Raw genomic sequence first — 15,932 nt, forward strand, 5'->3', positions numbered from 1 at the left:
AAGATGTACCGGCTTTGACACATGGTGTGCAAGCTTGGAGAAAAGATTCCCCTTGCACCCTGTGCACAGCCGCATATCTGCACCTAACTCTGCGTTTGGTGTGGTCGCTCTGCGAGTCAACCTAGTGCTTTCTTTCAAAATATGTAACTTCTACAAATGAGTTATGCAGCCAATCCAGTAAATTCTCCTGCTCTTCCCATAAGTCTTTTTGCATTGCAAAGCTGACTGCTCAGATGCTCTAATGAGCAAGATATTCTGTAGTCTTTCAAAACCAGCTTTTTTTTTAAATTAAAAATAAATTTAAATAAAGAAATTATTTGGATGCAAGGTTCTAAACAGCTATAGAACTTTGCAGAATGATTGTGTTAATGAGGTGTCTGCAGGAGTCAATCAGGGAAGATGACTTTTGCAGAAAAATTCAATGCCTTTCAGATTTTCAAAGAAAAATAAGCCAATGACAAAAGCATAGCAGCTGCAAGCTCACGAAGGAAATTAGTTAGAGCAGACTTATAATTAAGCACTGGAAACTGATCAGAAACATTATCCTGTTAGTTTATACTGTGGCTTCTATCTACTACAAAATCAATTACACAAAAAATAAACTACACACGCTCTGATGTTTTCTCATATGATTTTGTCGTATTTAGTCTTTGGTCTGCACAGTATGTTTGTTTTCTCAATAAAATTTGCAAAGCATAGAGCAAGGAAAAACTGAGATGAAATGGGAAACAAAAAAGTTGGGGGAAAAAGTTGGCAGAATAATTGACTCTATCAGAACCGCACTTTCTGAAAAAACTCACAATATTTGTGCAATGAGATAAGCAACCAGTGTTTTCTTCTGGTGTTTGCATTTTTCCATTTTCCTTTGCTGAAGGTGTTGAGCAAACAGGACAAATTGTGATTAAATGATAGAAATTATTTAACAATAATAAAGCAAAGGAATGTAATAACAATCTAGAAATTTGAGGGAAATGTATACACAGTAAAAGTTTGTCTTTTGCAAATCACATGTTATTCCCATTAACTGTAACATGAGATGGATGGCTGAAAAAAATAGCGGCTATGTGAGCTGGGATTTTCTTAGAAGATTCGGTCCTGGGTTAGCACGTTTTATACCAACAGAGCTATTTCAGTTAAGAAAACAAAAATAAACCCTGGCAGGTCACAGACACCCGTCCTTTCCTGGTATGAACTGCGTGCCCCCGCTTCCCGTGCTGGTCCCACTGCCTCTCTGCAGGGCATCCCTGCTTGGGTTGCGTCAGTGGGGCAGCTAATGCTGCTGCTGCGGGAAGTCTTTGCTCACCCTGACTTTATCAATGGGATGTTAAGAGCTGTAAGATTTACGTGATCAAAAAGGCAGCATTTCATAGCAGAGGTGAGAGTAATTCATTTCCAGTAGGTCAGCAAAAGAGGTCTTTTGTTGGCATAAAGTGCTCTGCACAAAAGACTTCTTTTGGTAAAAATGTGCCTGAATGTGAGACGAGTATTTGGAAGCCCTTGAAAATCCCAGTCCTGATGTGTGATGCTTCCAAAGAACTCAGTGAAGGTTGTCTAATGATGTTAGGCTTTGTCACCTGCCCCCCTTTCCCTGCCATGGCTGCCAGGAGCAAATGCTACCCCTAAAGGCATCAGTGACATGACCACCTTCAATACGGGCAAAATTTGTACATCCAAAGGTGAACTGGCATGGTGATGCAGAAGCAGTCACAGCCACGAGGCCTTTACGGATCATAGTTAGACAACAGTGTGCTAAACCTATACCCTCTGGCTACGTGCCCCGAGCAGTGGTGTTACAAACAATCAATCCCATTTGAAGTCAGCACCTCTGAAATTTGGGCCATAATTTAAGGGCCTTGGCATGAATATAAAACCCTAACTTTAGGCTCTTCACTTTATAAGTCTTGGCACTAGATCCTGAGGAAAAAAAACAGAGCAAAAGCAAAGAGTGTTACTGCTATTACTGTGCCCTGTGCACCAACAAAATATATCAATATGTGAATACACAGAAACGAGAGGAGGGAGACAGACATGATGTGCTTTTAATATATATGAAGCACCAGAAAATCTTTCATAAGCAGGAACAAGATAGAGTTCATGAAAAGGTAAACCTCAGAATAAATTATGAAGCTCATTCCATTGGAGGTATATATTAAATACCATATGTAGGTATAGGGTTGGTTTTCTTTTCCTTTTTTCTTCCCCTTCCCCTCCTCTCCCCCTCCTCTCCCTTTAGCTAGTGGCAGATATCTCTTCTTTCTAGGTTATACTCTCTCATGTCATAAGGTGAAAAACATCTGCCTTGAAAACTATAAATTGTTTATTTTCTTAAACAGGTATGAAACAGAGATAAGGGTCTAGATCGAGGGCAGAGGTAACTTGAGTGAAGCTAACACAGTTACACCACTAAATAACTTGCCTCACTAGTTTTATTAAGGCATCTTATTAACGCGTCTGCCTTGTATGCATTGTATTCAGCCATTACACTGCAAAAGCAAACACATGCATTTATTTTGTGTACAGTGGAAGCCCACTAACTCAAACACTTGGAATTGTATCACCATTTGGGTAAGCAAAATGATTATTACAACTTGGCAGTTGTTCATATGTGTGCATATTCTTCTGCATTTTCCATGAAAATAAATATTTCGGGCAGAACACACAAAAATGTATTTTTGACATTAGGCATATTAAATGCAAAAAGTCTGGTGCAGGCATTGATAGGAGCAAAAGCAGCAGTGGGATTGCATTTAGGTAGCTGTTGTCAGAGAACTCCATCTCCTAAACTGGGTTTTCGTTACTGTATACCACAGACCCCCTTCTGCAGAAAAGACTTATAATCAACACAGAAGACCTGCCTGGGTCTCTCTCAGTCTCTAGCGTACCATTCTGGGCAATCACTGGGACAGAACAAAATGATCCAGTGTGGTGTTTCAATTCAGCGAACAATGATTGCTCTCCATGATGGACACCATTTGATCTACAACGGGTACATGGTACATTGAATCGTACAGAGAAGAGGTGCTGGACTGGTTGGTGGGTGGAGATGGGACCTAAAAGGAGGTGATTAACCCATAGCCTTTCCTCACCCTATGCAGGAGAAGCTGAAACTTTAAAAGAGTAAAAGACCTGGAGGGACTTTTTTCTTAGGTGTCTAATCTCTTGCTACTGCAGGTGGATACATCTTATGGTCTTTGTAAACGTCTTAGGAGAAGACAGGGTCTGAGGTTAGGATGTTGAGTAGTGGCCTGAATTGGGGTAGTGGCTCAGCCTCAGGTGATGGACTTGTTGAGGAGAAAGACGGAGCAGAAGTTGGAAGGTGCTTAAACATAATGAAAACACTGGGAAACGGGGGTAATTCTGCCTTTTTTTCATAAAAGCTCTCACCTCAACATCAAGAGCTAATTGTAATGTAAAGAACAAATACCTGGAACATTTGCTACTAAAGCTGAACAATGTGCCATCTGTCTTTCCCACAGGTCTTCCACACTTCTTGATAACCATATATACATGTCAGAAGGGCTTTGGAAGTGCATGAAACAGCATCTGGGCTCTGTGTTGTTTTCTCTTACCACTCCTTCTGCAGTGGATCCATGCTGGGCCTTCCCTGTGGACTGCTATGTGGGGCATGTCCTTCCAAAGGCAGAAAGAGCAGCAGATATCAAAGCCCAGGAGAGATCCTGAAACAATACATCACTGATGACTTCATCCACTTAAAGGCATATTTTATACCTGTTAAATTTCTGTGGTGCATTTCTTCCAACCTCTGCTCTGTGCAATATCAGAGAAGTCATGAAAGGTCAGGAAAATGTTCCCAAGTCATGTAGAAGTGAGGAGTTTAGAGGTAGCCAGATGGAAGAAGAGTTTCTCTGATTTATTATGGAGTGTTGGGCAGATAAGAGTGTACAAGGGATAAAGTGGGGGAGATCTTTTGACCCCTTATCTGCATTTTGACACTGAGCATATTTCAAGGTAGATAGGCGGCCTCTAAAAAGTTAAGTTTTGTCAACAGCTGCCTCATCCCACTCAATCTTCCCACATGCCTCCATGCTCTCTTCATCTGGGAATAGGAAACAACTGTTGCTACGGGGAGGTAAAGGGTGGTGTTAATCACTTGGAGATCATTCCATAGAGCAAAGGAATATTATGATTTATTCTCACCAGTCATGAATTTGCCCCTTGATAATAGCAATTGCAATCCAAATTCCCTGGGAAGCAGGAAAACTCTTATGGTGCAGGCAAGTGCGAATATGGACTTTTGTGTGCCTTGCAGCTCGAAGCATTTGGAAAGTGTATCTAATAATTCACTTTATTTTCTGTGTTTATAAACACACATCTGTTATTTGAGTTTCCACTTTTGGGTGAATTTATGATGATAGCCCATCTGCAGGAACTGTGGGGATTTTTTTGTGGAGATATTGCTTTTAAGGTTACAAGAAGTCACTGGTGATTGCAGCATAAATATTAACCAGGTTGAATCTGCCAGAGGCATCGCACAGCGTGCAGTGATGTGACTTGCAGAATTTTGCCATCTGATAAAGCTTATGGAAAATTCCCTGAATAGATTTATTTATGGCAACAGATTAAACCAGACTCCAAGCAGACTGCACTCCCAAGGTTTAAGAAAGAATTTCTAATTTATTAGAGATTTCTTTGTTTTTCATTATCACAGTTCAGTCACGTTTTCAGTCTTGATAAGCAATTGGTTCCTTCCTTGGGGAGCATGGAGAGGCAGTTCTTGCCTTGAAGTTCTTGGAAGGACAGATAAATTGCTTGAGTGTAAGCTTTTTAAAGGAGCGTTCTTGTAAATACTTCAGGCATAATGCATACATTTTAAAATTTTTCCTACTCCATTCCTTTGTTGTTGGAAATATGTTGGGTTTTTTTTTCCAGTTTCTTGCAGCTTTCTTCTGTCTGATGTTTGTGAAGGGTGTAAGAGCTCTCCTGCTTTCCACTCAGTCCCATCATTGTCCGCATGGAGAAGAGTCCAGGCGTTCGGAGATGCATTGAGCTATGGTTCCTGGAGATGTGATGGGGAAGACAGCGACAGACCTTCTTGCAACAGTGCCTGCTTGCTTCCTGCTGTCAGCCAAGGCAAAGTCAGAGCAGTGTTTCGTTGAGATCCAGCTTTGGAGAAAGGCACCAGCAAAGTGAGAAAGATTCACTGTCAACAAGCAAGCAGGTCAACATATTTTTTCCTCCCCCCCTTCTTTTATTTTTCCTTATTCGTCTTTGACGGGGGAAATATGACTGTTTAAAGAATTTCTTTGCAAAGGCAGAATGTGCTGAAACACAACTGAAAGGAGCCCCTCTGAGAAGAGATATCGGTCTTATATCGAGCTGCCAGTTGAGATTATCTGGAGTGGACGTCCTGAGAGACCAGCAGGAATTCTTTTTCACCAAAAACTGGTGCAGGCTTCCCATTCAAATGTTTTAAAAGCTGTAGAGAATTAAAAATAGAAGTCCTGCTTAAGGGGGAGAGACTCCTTTGGGGGGTACTTTGTTTGCTTTGGTTTATATCTTTCTGGGTTGGAATGCAGTAAAAAACTGAAGAAATTAGAGTCTTGCAAAGAAATGTAACCTCAGACAAAACTGAAGGGCAGGGAGCTCAGTTTGTGTTCTGGTTTTATAATCAGTTCTGTTTATAGTAGGAAAGAAATATCCCCTTCTTGAATTCAGTGTATGCAGCTTTTCTTAGCTGTTCCCCCTTTAGGTAAACATTAAAGGAAATATGTCTTCAATAATTTATTACTGAGAGCAACTAATGGTAAATGCAGGTGTATACCATGGGCATGGTGGTGCTATATACACCAACATATGTAAGAGAGTGCTAGATTTGTCATGGAGTATTTTCCTGATAGCATGCATTCAAGCAAGTGAAGTCATGCAGAAACAACACTCAGTGAAGAGGAGAAACATGGGGTGGTGGTTCAACAGCCTGGGCTGCCTCATTGTATCACACTGTTTTGACACCCTTATGCGGCCTCTAGAGATATCGTATATTTCCTTGGAAGGGGTAGTACATGGTAAGAGGGCTTTTAATTACATTGGACTGAAATATCTTTCATATTCATTTTCTGCTTCTGTTGCCCATAATTCTTGAAGGCCACAGTCCGCAGCTAATGAACAGTAAGCTAGAGGAGTCTAAAACACCTACCTTTCACTCTGACATATATGCCCCATGTTAAAGACTGCTAGATTTTAAATTTAGAAGGAGTAGGAATCTACTTGATCTTTCTTTCCCTTCTAGGTTTAATTGTTTTGTGCCATGAGCATTTTTGGAGGCAGAGTGGGTATTTCCTGTGCATCTGTGGATTGATCTTCCGATCTCTGGGGCAAATTTTGCTACCATGAAGATGAAATTTGTAGCTGTACATCAGAAACCGTCTCTTCCATACTGCAGTTTAGTGTGTAGAGGTGCAGGCAGGCAGGGGTGAGGCAAAAATTGCATTTGCATTTGAGACTCCTTTTTCCAAGCATCAGATTTTGCATGAACTTATTGTTGCTCTGTACATTTTGTAAAATATAGTCTAATATCACTCCCTTGAGATTCTTTTCAGCTGTGGGTCAGTGCTCCCAGAAGTGCCATCCTTGGGCAAGGAAATGGCACAAGACTGTTGCTGTGCTCCTTATTGAAGCTTTTGTAGGTTGCTCTGCCTGAGGGCCCCAGAGGGGAACTCTTGTCTCCATCTCTATAATGCTCCTGGGCACAAGGTGCTGTGACGAGAAGAGATGTTCCCTTCTGGGGGCACACAGGCACCTGGGACGGAGGAGGAGGGGGGAGAGCAAATGCTGAGACTGTGGTGCACACTACTTTAGGTTTTGATGGGTTGTGTTCTCCTCAGTTTCTCCAAACAGGAAGTCCAAGCAGCCTGGCAGTGTATGTGCTTTCCAGGGATGCTTTCAGTAGCATTAGGCAGAGCCCAGGGATACAAGATGCAGAGCAGTGGCACTGGCATTTTCAGAGCAGCCAAAGGGACCCCCTTGGCTGCACAAAATATGGAGGACGTCTGAGACCACTAACTCATTCTTCCCAATCCCTGTCTTTCACACTCTGAATCTCAAATGTACAGATGGTCGTCGCAGGTCATCAACCAAAGCTGGGTTAAAAAGGGAAATGTGATTAGTACTGCACTGTTTAATATATGCAGGCAACCCATTTCAGCTCTAACAGTAAAGAAGAATGGCTCTAGCTACTGACACCCACTACAATGGCAAATTGCTCACACCTGCTTATCGTATATGGAAAGCTCTGAAGAGGCAACATGCTATATAATTGCTAGGCATCATCACAATTAATCATTTCCTGCATGGAAACTGAAATATGGTAAATATATTGGTTGAAACTGAATATTATCACCTGGTGCAGGCACAGCTCACCTCTCTTTGCTTGTTATGCCAACAAAGAAATGTCTATGCTACCACCACTTCCTTTTCCTCAGTTGGTATATGAGGAGCCTGCGTCTTTGTTTCTGTGCTCTAATGATGTTCTCTTCTTCCTCTGTGTCTGGGCTGGATTCTGTCCTGGTTCAGCTTACTCATCCAACTTAGCTGAGTTCAGTAGGAGGAGCGGGGATGCTGGTTTGTTTCATCTTTTTGAATGTTCACGAGAAAGTACTTGTCTTAACTTCAGCTGATATTTTTCCCAGAGGGAGGCCGGTTGCTAAGTATTTGTTTATGATATGGACATTTTGTGATATCCTTGGTAAGCAGAATGCATTGTCCTGACTCCCATCCGGCCCAGGGCTGGAGGAACCACCTCTTCAAATATTAAGCTGTCTGTCACAACTTTCACGCCACCTTCTTGCAATGAAATCATGTACAATCACTGGTATATATTGATCTAGACTTGGGCTCAAATCTGCAATTTATCCTTCTTACTCAGCTGGCTCTTTTCACAAAGTCTAAGCAAGAGTCTCCCCAAAAGTTAGAGGATCAGGCCTATAGGAAGGTCTCATCTTGTGTAAGGAAAATAGGGGATTTTTCTCAAAACAGCAATATATTTTTCTGCTTTTTAAGCTTTTTAAGATAGTCTATGTTATGCATAGATGTGAATATTCTGCTTTACAATATTGGACCTGGCTTTTACTGATTTAAATGTACAAGGCCACTTCTGCAGACCAGTTATGTAGGAATGAGAACAGTCTTTGGCAGCCTTAGCCAGATACAACTCAGTACATGGCTATGTGTCATTGCAAGGTATATGACTACACCAGGGAAAAACAACGGAGGATTAGACTTTCCTACCTAGTAGCTTAGTTAAGTGAGTGTAACAGCTTTATGGTTGATCAAACAGAGTTTTTATATCAATTTATCCAAGTAACTAAAAAATTTTTTTCGGTGACAGCATTTGCAGTGTTTAAAGGAAGGAGTAACTACACCACCCATAGAACAGCATTGCTTGAGCTAAACTGATACATTTACAGCAGCAACATTTTTATGAATGAGCTGAACTACACAAATCTGGTTAAATAACACCTGGCTGACTAATTAGCATGACCACTGGTTTATAATTTTATTCTGTGTTTGGGCTTTTCTTGCTCTTTTACCATGCTTTCCCTGCAGCTATCACACTCTGTTGTGATCTGAATACCGACCTGTGTGTATGTGGCTTGCCAGCATCCAGTTGAGGGCTGAAAATGACCACTGTAGGCAGATGAAAGGAAAGATAATTGTACATTATTTTTTATCAGTTGTGCTTACGAGGCAGTATCAGCAACCTTGGTTTACACTCTAAAAGCCTTGCCAGCAAAAGCAGCAAAGACCCCTGTGGAGATAGAGCTTATACTAGCAAAAAGAGTTTTTCTGCTTGAATATTTAGACCACCTCTTGGGATGACTTAATTTACACTGGCAAAAGGCAGCCTTTTTCTGATTTCATTGTTTACTACATGTTTGTTTGGTGAGGGTTTTTCTCTCCCTTCTTTGTTAACATAGCTAAGTCAGCTACAGGTAAAGAATTTTTCTCTTGTATCTGCTCAGTCAAAATGTTTCTTTGTAGGCCTAAGCTTACTAATCAGGACTTATTTTTTTAGGATGTGAGGGAAGATGTACAATGTATTTTCAGATTTCCTACGGGGTCTTTGACACACACAAAGCCTGATCCTGCCTAGGATACTGAAGGATTCCCTAACATCAATTAAATGATTTTAGCCTTCAGACAAAACACACACGTTCATTCTACAGAGCTAGATCTTATTGTTAGTAGCATATGAAGTTCCCAAAATGTAGGACTTGAAGTGTTTCCTATGCTTAAGGCAGGAAACCTATGGGCAGATGTAGTACCTGCAGTCATCTGTGGGAGCACAAGGAGGAGGTTACAACTGGGTTTAAACCCCACTGAAAAAAAAGCCATTCGATTTCAATGCACTTCAGCTAAGGCCTCTGCTGCTTGAAATAGAAAAGCTCCACATGACTTCTGCACTGTTCCGCTGTGCTTATTTTCCAGGGGCTTCACAGAGCAAGAGCTGCTGTATGGCTCTGCTGCATTTTATTCCTGCCGCCCTTGTTCTGTAGAGCTCAGTGAAACACAGTCAGATGATAAGAAGCATTTCTCCTAAACGGAATAACCTTGGAATGTGACTTTTCACACTGCTCCGCTACCTGGTGTATAAAAGCCTCTTACAAAGACGGTAATGAGCTGCTGGTAGACATGAACCTTTTCAACTTAGGAAGCCTGTGACATAATTGACTGATAAAAATGGAACGATGCAGGAATTTTTAAAACTTTCTGCAGTACCATATATCCTATTTTGTGTATTTGAATCTCCTGTAATTCCTCCCTCTGCATTTTCCATTCTCCTGTCATTCTGCTTGACCTCTGAGGGTATAGAGATCTGCCCTTGTTTCCCACCTAAAGAGCAGGAACAGCAAAGAACAGGAGCAGGAACAGGCTAGTCTATAAAACAAGAGAACTTCTCCACAGATTACTATGTTTCAGAAGCTAAGTATATTATTAACATAATTAGCAACTTCATTGTCTTCCTGCTTGCCTCTGCAAGCAGTACTTATTCCTACCTTCTACACAGATATGTGTGTAATCACCTATTACTCTGTATTATCACAGACAGATGATATCTAAGGCTCAGCTGTATATTTTCAGCTCAAGTCACACAGGCATATGCAAAATGTCCTAAACCCAAGTGGTACTGCATTTACTAAGGCTATCATTAAGTTGATGATGTTTTTTGAAGCTGTTTTTTCACATTTTCTGTCAGTTGGTGAGGGGATATTTGAAGGCCTAGAGGAAATGAAGGCCAGTGCAGAGCAGAGCTTAGGGCATCCTGGTGGATTTGACACACTTAGCAGTGTGACACTAAGACACTGACACTAAGAACTGGGATGAAACGTGGACAGCCTTTGCCTTCAAAAAAGTGTGGCTACATTTAAGCTGCCTTTTTGGAATGATCTCAGACCTGTGCTTGTATTGAAAGTGATGCTGATACTGACTTGTGTTGAAAGTGATGTTTGGATGGGGATTGCACTATCAATTTAATAATGCAGACAGGGGTGTTTCATGACTAGCATGGTCAACAAGACATTGCCTGCAAGTTCTCTGCATGCTTAGGTGTCCTGATAGGCCAGAACTATCCCCACTGCTCTGGAGGGGGTGCTATAGTGAGAACAACAGTTTATGTGTCCTGAAAAGTCCTCTTCTGCTTGTCCATCTGGTGAGCAGCATCAGGGACAGACCGGCTTACTTGGGAATAAAAAACATCACCGACAAATACAAGGATTGTGTGTGCCTGAGTTGGAGCAGGGAGAGGTCTTCTGAAATCCTGCTTTTTTTTTTTTTTTTTTTTTTTCTTCTGGTGTTCTTTATGCCCAGGGGTGGTTGGGAAGCCAGGAGAAGTGAGTCAGAACAGTCCTGGCTGAGGAGCTGCATCTTCGGCAGCAATTGCAGGCAATTTGAATGCAGTCAGCCTGATCCAGCCGCTGCTATTTTTAGGAGGTTTGGATCTCACTCACAAGATGTATTGGTAGTAGCATGAAATGGTGCTACTTGCTAGCAAGGCAGGAGTTAGCTGAGATTAAAACTTGTAAGAGCAATAAAGAAAATATTCATAGAATATGTAGAGGAAGCATGTATACAAGACTGAAAAGGTTAAGATGGGAAAGGTATGTGATTGGTGTGAGTGGACTTTCTAATTTCTTTACAAGATTGGTGCTAAAAATTGGGGGAATAAACAGTTCCCAGGCATTTATTAGGGGTTATGGGTTTTGATTGTTTTTTAATGAAAGAGACATATTTCCATTCTACATGGAATGGTCCATCTTGTGTGCCATAAAGCATGGCAAAGGGCAAATTCACTTCACAAAGGCAATATTCAATGTTTTTACAGCACAGAATAATATTTCACACCAAACATGTCAATGCAGACAGATCTACGCTGATAGTTTCACAAACAAAGCAGCTGCAGAATCTAGTTCAGTTAAATCATGTAGTTGTACTGTATATGTGTATATACATACACACATGTGTGTGTACACACACTTATTCATATAAATATAAATATACATGAGAAAACATAAATATATATGATATTCCTCCTCTTGTCTGCTCATATACAAGAAGCACAGGGGACTAATTGTGTTTGGGCACAAAGTTTCACACCCTGGCTGCATCATGGAAGTGTCACCCTTTGTCCTTCCGATAGCCTCATCCCATTGCAAGAAAGACCCCTTTTTTCCATGCCTACCTGCAGAGACTTTCTGTATGGCCCTGTTGATGAAACTGGGGTATGTGCCCTGTTTATTCATGTTCCTCTTCATTTATTTGTCTCATGTTTAAATCTTAGACAGTGAACTTGTCAGATCTGGGCCCCTAAACTAGTTTGTCTTGAGTCAATTCACACATTTTGACTGTCTGTAAATACTCATCTATAACAATTAATATGAAATACAATTAATGTTGGAGCTTAATGTAATAAACTGTAGTTTGTTCCCTTCCTGTTTACCTGCTGGAATAAGCCTTTTCTTGTTTAAGCAATAGTCTGTATTGTTTCAAGATAATTCTTTCTTGGTTTGTTTGGCACTTTAGTCTAGTATGGCTCTGTGACTTCAAGGACTAAGGCTAGTGTAGGATGCAACGTGGGACTCTTGGGAGGTGCCTGGCAAGAAAGCAGGCAGGCAATGAGGAGAGTTTGATGGTCTACCTTGCTTAGGAACTGGCAAAGCCAGCGCTTGGAGAGGCACAGTAAGAGGGTTCACTGGTGTATCACAACAGAGGTTTTTTATGCATTGAAGTCCTGTGGCTCTCAGATCTGGGGAAAGCTACACAGTGCCTCTTTCCCCGGTCCTGCCTAAAAGCATGCTTAGAGGTTCTCCATGGTGTGATAAAGAGAAGAGCCAAAGAGTTAACTGAGCTGGACTGTTGGACCTGATGATCTTTTCCAACCTTAATGATTCTATGATTCTGTGACCTATGGCTCTACTTTTACCCGAATTCCACCTATATAAGACTGCTAGAGATGTCCAAAACACACCATACTTCTGGGCCCCATTTTCCTAACTCGCAGAGATAAGATGATATTTACCTGCTTTTATATCTACACAAGAAAAAAGATTGTTCCTGGACCCCGATCCTAAGTACATAACTGAGTGCCACACATTCCAGACCAAGATTAGCTGCCAGAACAAGACCCTAGAAAGAAAGCTAATTAAAGCTGTCATCGCCAGCCATGTTGTAAATTACCCATTTGTATGTGGCAGAGGGAAGTACATTCACAAGTGTCTGCTGAGTGTTTCTCAGTAAGGCATCAGCAAAGTCTGGCAAATATCTGCATTAATGTAATTTTAATATAACTATCCACTGTAATGAAAATCCCTAAAATAACATCATGATAATAGCTTAAAACAGTTGAACATTATTGTAGGCTATAGGATTTAGAATCATTACTGCAATATCATTTTTTAAAGATATAGTGTCTCCTCCATGGGATTTTCAGGTTCATGCTAAGCTTATGACACATATTAGCCATGACCACTTCATTACACCCATTTATTGCATGGCCTCAGACACATCGGCTGCCAGATCCACCTTTGCTCAGCTCAGAACAATAGGTTGTGTGTTATTTAAGAGGGTGAGAGATTTTTGGAAAACGATGCTGGGCCTTGCAGTAGTATTTAAGGTGCATAACTTTGCACGAGGCATTGGTGCATTTCCCAGTTGTTTCTTTACTTTCAGAATTCCTCCTGGCTGAGAAAGATTTAAAGCCCAGCAGATTCACCCTGCCTAAGCTGGGAGGGAGAAAGGGAGGAAGGTAGTGTATGGAGTGATGGAATCAGAAAGTCCATCTGGACAATGAAGTCTGTTGTTTCCTGGACTGAAAACTGGGAATGCATTTTGCAAAGAGTATTAGGTATTCAGTTTTGTGGCCATTTCACCTCTGCAGGCTTTTTGGACATCTTTCAATTACAGTGAAATGTTATATCAGAATCACTGCTGACTCTGTCATCAAGTCTTCCACATACTGACAAAAGGTTTTTCCCTTGTGAAGATGTTGGGTGATGTGATTTCTCAAATAGTTTTGATAAAGGGATGGGTTACACTCCCATTACAGTTGTTACGAACATGGGAAAACTGAAATAGGTGAACGACAGGGACAGTCTTCTTTTGGACAATTATGTTTTGATTCTTTTTTTTAAAAAAGGGGCCATTTTATTTAAAAAAGTTCTGGTGGACAGAAAACTGTGAGAGATCTTCCCTGCAGGAGTTCTGTGTAGAGAAATGCAGTAGGAAAAAGATGTGGGCAGAGCATCCTGTAGTGATTCATATGTGGTACGTGACTGCAAGGGACCTAAAGAGCACCCAGTCCAATCCTTGAAAAGTTGTCAGGAAGCTACACAAGCATTTGGACAGCCTGGAAAGGAAAAATACAGCCTCAGAACCTGGATCTTCCAGTAATCCAGGAGGCATCACTCCTTATATCATATGCTATAAGGATTCTTCTTTTCACCTACCATATGGGTAGGTAAGTTACTCAGCTTTGGGTTTACACTGTTTTCCCCATGGAGTTATGAGACAATACTCTCTTACCACTGGGAATATCCATGAAAATATGTTTCAATCTATGTAATGGTCCATCTGCCAGTAAAAGAAGCAATGTGAAAACACAGAGGTCAGGGGCAGATCTATTATAGAAGGACAGCATATGGCAACACACCCATTAGATGAGCATCTTGTACTCTTGAGAATGCTTTAGGACTGGCAAGGGGTTAAGGCAAATGTTGGTTTATTGCTAAATTCAAGACTCAAAATGAAAGAATGCAAATGCCTTGTATAAGCGTGTTTTAAAATAACACTTTTTAACAGCCATAGGGATTCGATGCAACAGAGACTGAAAATTTTTGAATAATGTATGCAAGATAATTTTCAAAATCACCCTTTAACTAGTACCACATTCTTTTTTCTGTCTCCATATTCATGATTCACCGTTCGCTAATCCTGATGCATAACGAATGAAGATAGCCCCTGTGGATAAGACCTAATGGACACCATCCTGGAATAATATACAGAACTCAACATCCAGACATGTGTCTTCAATTTAAAATAATTCAGCAATCATGTTCAACCAGAACCTGATTACACAAAATGGGACTTTGTAACTCCCAGACTTGGATCAAATTTTAAGGCCAGAAGGAAAAAAAAAAAAAAAGTGCTATGTTTATACATTCCAGATACTGTGGTTGAGTTATCTACACACAAATTTAACTGTTTCTTTGAGCCTCTTATCAGCTCATCTGCAACTATTTTAAACTCTTTTGCTTTACCTGCCCTTTGTAGTTCCTCAGTGACTTTTCCAGCATTCCAGAATTGTGATGAATGGATTTCCTGGATCTGGAACTTAATTAAAAATGAAGCTGAGTGACTGTGCTCCATTACAGTAAACTATAGCTTTTTTTAAGCAGCAGCTGCTACGTTTTTGTTCTTTTCTTTTTCTCTCCATAAACGCTGAAAAGACAAAGGACCCCGACTCAAAAATAATAACAGCAAGCCTCAGCAAATTGCCAAAAAACATCTCCCTTTGCAAAAGTTGTGGCTTCAATTTTTCCTGTGGTTCCATACTTCCTGTGTCAGCTTCCCTTTGTCCTAGTACAGAGAAGGCTATTAGCATCTCTTCTTCTGGTCTATAACAGGAAGGCAAGGAAGATCTGATCCTTTGGACCGTTTGGCCCTGAGATGGCCTTGAAGAAGGTCACGGGCTAGCACAGTGTTTTATGAACAGAAATAAGATCTGGGTGCTGGTTAAATACCTGCGAGATTTATTTGCTACTGCTATAATCCAGTTTTATTGCAGGAGAGGATCATGTGTTTCTATAGGGAACACCAGCAAAATCACCATGGATCCCAGCAGGGTTCCTGCAGCTCTGGTCTCTGATAACTGAAGACAAAATTGTTGAGACAAGGCAGAGGTGCAAAGGTCCCAAACTTGCCTCTTTCTTGATTTTTTTTTCACAGTTTGATTAGTGCTGAGTGAATCTTTCTTCCACACTCTCACGATAAAGCCCAGAACAACCATCTGGCTTGAGATTCACTGTCGTGACTCATTTTTCACTAACATTAGACCTATTCTAGTCAAAGATTTTTATTATATATTTTAAAAAATAGTGAGATGGGATGCAGAAAAGAGCTGGGTACACTGTCTTGCAAGAGGTATCCTCTGCTGCAGGTTTTGGCATTCTTCTGTCTTCAGGTGTGGCTACTTCTGGAAGAGACCCTAAGGTATCACCTTTAAAGCATCCGCCTGTTTATGGAAGCTAGATTTCAGAGAGAGGTGTTCAATACCTAAACAACTACTGCTAAAAAGTAATGCATACGGAGGTCCCCTCTCCCCCAGCCCCTCCGCAAGCATGCTTTTACGGTGCTACCCGCTCTGACTCTTTGAGATCTGGCCATTGCCCTCCATGAGACACTCAGCTTTCATATTCAAAGAG

This window comes from Cuculus canorus, chromosome 2, assembly GCF_017976375.1.
Source record: "Cuculus canorus isolate bCucCan1 chromosome 2, bCucCan1.pri, whole genome shotgun sequence".
Classification (NCBI taxonomy): Eukaryota; Metazoa; Chordata; class Aves; order Cuculiformes; family Cuculidae; genus Cuculus; species Cuculus canorus.